Source organism: Triticum aestivum, chromosome 6B, assembly GCF_018294505.1.
Source record: "Triticum aestivum cultivar Chinese Spring chromosome 6B, IWGSC CS RefSeq v2.1, whole genome shotgun sequence".
NCBI classification, from domain to species: Eukaryota; Viridiplantae; Streptophyta; class Magnoliopsida; order Poales; family Poaceae; genus Triticum; species Triticum aestivum.
Genome location: NC_057810.1, coordinates 415,001,854 through 415,006,877, shown reverse-complemented (window position 1 = coordinate 415,006,877; position 5,024 = coordinate 415,001,854).

Genomic DNA, 5,024 nt, shown 5'->3' with positions numbered 1-5,024 from the left:
CGTCCCCGCAAGCAACCTACGGTCCCTCTGGCAGCATCCAGGGGGCGTGGATGCGCACCCCTCAAAGGCAGCATTGCGCCGGGCGCCCGTGATCTCAACTCTTCCCGCGGCGGGGGCTACCGGCCCTGGAGCAGCCCCCATGACGAAGGGAGGGGCGCCGTGATCGTGCGCCCGCCTCGGCCGTGCTTTTCTTTGCTGGAGGTGCTCTCCGAGTTCCTGGTGTGGTCGAGAGCCCGACCGGCACCTTGCTCCGGATCCCTCGCTTCTTCCCCAGCGAGCTTCCTTCTTCGGGGCTTGCTGGCCTCTGGCTGCAGGCTGATGGGTGCTGCAGCAGAGCCTCGTGGTCAGCAGCGAGGTTTCCGCCTCCAGCAGCATGGTGCTGACCCGTGGCTGGCATACTTTCGCCCGCGCACGTGGCCTGGGCGAAAGGTGCACCCTCCACTTCAAGTACGACGATCCGGAAACCCTATATGTGAGGGTATTCAGGGGGAACGGCTGCCGCGTGGGGTGCTGCCCGGAGGATAACAGCGACGACGACGGTGGCGACGGTGAACTTGGCCTTGGCAACGCGCGCTCGTCCTCTCGCGATGGAAGCTCTTCCTCGGACGAGAGCTCGAGCAGCGGTGGCTACGACCGGCTTCCGCGTCGTCGTGCTCGTGTCGAGGACGCGGGTGGCTCGTCCCGTCGTGGCGCTCCAGCGAAGCAGGAGAGGAGCCCAGCCTGAAGCTAGGGGCCGGCGAACTTGGGTTGAAGGCCAGTGGCCCCAGATCTCCTTTTGGAGAACTGGTGGAGCGCCAGGCTACCTTGAGGCGCTGCTTGAGGATGCGACGCTAGTGCCAAGCCTGCACTCCTTCGGACCTTCCTTGTTTAGCCTTTGCTTCCTCCTGCAAATCAAAAAAAGAAGAATGTACCTTGCGAGGGCGTGTAATGAACTGCTGCTATTATTCCTTTTTATGTTATGGTTGTTGTCCTTGATGCCGTGTTGCAGTATTTGTAATTTGAGCGGGTCAAGGTAGGAAGGCTTAGCTTGATACGTGCAGTCGTCCGTCGCCTCGTGCGGACCTAACCTTAGGTATTTGGCAGGGCCCCCAGGGCGCACGCCCTGCGCCCTCCGGAGACACGCCCTGGGCCATCAGGAGGTGCGGCAGGGCAAAGCTATCCCTTGAAGGAAAAGAAAATTTGTTGAGCGACTTACTCCCCCTTACGTGAGCCCCCTGCCATAGGGTGGTCTGGATCTGTTGCATCGCGTCGCGCTGCTCGGGGGGCACGGACATGAGGGGTGTTGTCGCCAGCGGACTCGATTGAGGGCTCCTCGTGAGGATAAAGCCGAAATAACGGGGTTCGGCGCGGTGCTTGCGCGCAAAGGCAAGCCCTGGGCACACACACCTACTTAGCACCACGCGCGAGGAGTGCAAGGAGAAGTAGCGGGTGACTACCACCTCCCTCACATCCTTAGACCAAAGCAGCTCAGGAGAAAACACACTTGAGGAACCAGTGCTCACAAATACCAAATCCATTGATAAACTTACTAAGAAAAACCGCAAGCAACTTTAGAAAGCAAATGAACAGCCACGTCTAGCACTGTCGGATGTGGGGTTCCGGCAGGCCCTTGAGGTTCGAACTCTGGGGTGCGCACAAAGATCTTTCCCCTACCGATCTATGTCCGATCGCCTCGCAAGAATCTAGCTAAACGATGAACAACACGAGGGACACAAGATTTATACTGGTTCGGGCCACCGTTGTGGTGTAATACCCTACTCCAGTGTGTGGTGTGGTGGATTTCCTCAAGGGCTGATGATGGACGGTACAAAGGACGAACAGCCTCGCGAGAGGTGTTCCTTAGCTGGTGCGATGAGCTGCTTGGGTGAGTTTGGTTGCCTCTTGGATGCTCATCTCCTCTTCTTCCTCCGTGGTGGCTAGTCCTATTCATAGAGGCCCTGGGCCACTTCCAAAATAATGAGACGGAAGGGCGCCAACAACGGCCATTTTGAAGGGGAACATCTAGTACATGTTATCCTGACTAAAGCTAGTCTTTGGCTGCCAAAGGCATTGGCGATGATGATGTCTTGGGCTCCACGGTGACCTTCGTCCTGTCGCTCTACTGGTCTTGGTCTCGTTGCACTAAAATGGCAACCTTTTCCTGATGCCTTGGTACACCACACCTGTGCTTTCCTCCTTTGCACCAAAGAGGAAACAACGACACTGCGTAGGCCGGCGCCTGTCTGGCGCCCGCCTGGTCTCGATCGTCATGGCTTGCATCACGAGCACCTTGCGAGGTACCCTGCCTTGATCTCTCTGCCTCCTCGCGAGCCTGCCTAGCGAGGCTGTTCCTGAGGAAGTCGTTTGTCGCCCGCACCATGAGGCTTGGCCCGTCCCGAGGGTCTTGAGTCTTGCTCTGGTGAAGATGGGCCGTACTGGGCCAGCACTTGAGCCACAGCGCAGGCCACAGGCAGGCAAGTCTGCGGACACCCATTCCGAAAACGCCGATAGTAGCCCCCTGGCCCAAGGCGCGCTCGGACATGGCTTAGCAGAGAAGCGAAGGGGCAAGTATGGAGCGTCGAGGGCCCCATTAGCCTGCGGCCTTGGGTGCCGCGTGGTGGTTGATTGGACGTGGGCGCCTCCGCTTCCCCACGCTCCCTCATTATGTGCCTGGCTAGGCGGCCACGAGGCTCATACACAGTTATCCTCCCTTTGCAGCCTGCGCGCTTCTTGTTCCCTTTTCCTCCTCGAGCCTCTGTTTCCGCCTCCAGTCCATCTCGAGTTCTTCCTCCTTCCCATTGCCATGGTGCCAACAAAAAAGGATAAGGGGAAGAAACATGCGCCTTCGTCCAGCGCGCCTCCGGCGGCTGCTCCCGTCGTCGACAAGTCAATTGTACTCAATCTAGAATCCCTGGAGAAGGTCTACTCCGCGCTTGCCTCCAGCTTCAGTGAGTGCGGGAAGACGACGGTCTGGCCCGCGTCCCACGCTTCCTTCGACACGATCGTCATGGAGGTCCGATTCTTTGCCGACGCCTTGTGGGCAGGCCTGGTTCCCCCTTTTCCACTTTCTTCAATGCGGTGCTTTCCCATTACCAGATCCATATGATGCATCTTGGCCCCCAATCCATTACTCTGCTTGCTGTCTTCACCTTCGTCTGCAAGGCCATGGTGGGGATTCCTCCTTCCGTTGCCCTTCTGCGCCACTTCTTCTCTCTGCACTTGTCTAACCCTTCCCGGTGTTCGGGATGCGTGAGCTTCCAGGCCGTGCCAGAGACGGCCACCTCGGGGATCGATTTTGGCATCCCACCTTCCGCGAGGGGGTTCCGGGAGCGGTGGCTGTATTTGGACGTTGGGGTGCCCAGCCCCCTGCTCGCGCACCCGACGCTGCCTGCTATTCTCAATCCTGGTTGGGATCATGAGGAGCTTACGAGCCCCCAGCTCGCTTTCACCTGGCATCACCTTGAGATGCTGAGGGAGCTCGGGGTGACGGTGCCCCAAGTGGTGAAGGAGTTCCTCCAGCGTCGCATCGCTCCTCTCCAGCGCCATTCCCACCCAATGTGGGCTTACTCCAGTCGTCAGGACCGTATGAGGCTCCAGGAAGGGGATCTCACGCCCGAGACACCGAAGAAGGTGCTGCAGGTCCTGACTGGCGACCCCTCTCCTGGCAGCGTCTGTCACGGAGGCGCCCTATTGTACCTTTGCACAAACAGGGTCGACTTCGTGAAGCAGATGCCCCGCTTCGATGAATGGGGGCTGCGCCCGGCTGGCCTCGTGGGGCCACATGAGAACCCGGTTGTTGTCGTCCTTCCCCCAGCCGCCAGCGCCGTCCTTGCCTTAGGAGTCGTTGCAGGGAGGCAAGTATTTGCAGGAGCTGGGGGCCTGATGTTGAGGTGCCGATGTCACGTCGGGCTCCCGAGGCGTCATCCTCCGGAGCTTACGGAGCCCCTCGCAAGTTGGTGGCTAATGAGGGGGCGCGACCTGCCGCTCCCGAGGCCAAAGCCCCCGAGGCCTCGGCAGGACACCAAGAGGTGGCACCTGATTGCTCCCCTCAGGCTGGTGCCCTTGATGTAGGCTGTCCTGATGCTTCGGCTCCTATGCCGCCTGCCGGCCCTCAGGTCGCGATCTTGGGCCGGTTCTGTCAGGACCCCTACTCGATGTCACGTCGATCTAGCCTGTAACACCTCATATCACTTTGCGGCCTCACGCACGGTATCCCCACGGGTGTCGCCTTACCTTTGCCCGGGACCGTTTGCGCCTTTTAGCTCACGTATATGATAGTGTCGCTAGCATCCATATGATAAGGAGCCCGGGCTGACATGACTAGTCGTAAACCCAAAGTGGCACAGACTTACAGGGACAGGCATCCATGACCCAGCTTTGAACGTGTCGGTCATCAGCAAGTGGGTCCGGGCTGTAGCACTAGGCTAGCAGGACTCCGGTAAACCGGGCTGTAGCGGGCTAACAGGACTCCGGTACTCAATGCGTGACATTTCCCCGAAGGGACAGACACAGGAACGAAGAAGGACACATGCCGGCCAGCCTAAGTGTTCCAGAGCAGTAGCAAGCTACCATGGCTCAGTGGTAACACTAGGAGACATTTCCCGGTAAGAGAGGCTACTAAAGATAAACAACTAGATAGTCAGATCCCACACATACCAAGCATTTCAATCATACACACAATATGCTCGATATGTGCAAATACAGCAAGGCATCACAACATGACTCTACGACACAAGTACTTTATTTAAGGCTCAGAGAGCCGTACATAACATACACATAGGTACGGGTCACATGACCCAGCATTCAAGTCATACAGTCATACAAACCAGCAGCGGAAGTAACTTGTCTGAGTACAGACAACTAGTAAAATAAAAGAGGCTTGGAAAGCCTAGCTATACTACGTGGTCCTTCACAAGCTCAGGATCAGCACCTGGGCCTTAGCCTACTCATTGATGTCAACGTCTACGAAGAACCCATCAGAAGGGGTTGCAGCGTCTTCTGTAAAATGTAAATTATAGCAACATGAGTACAAAGGTACTTAGCAA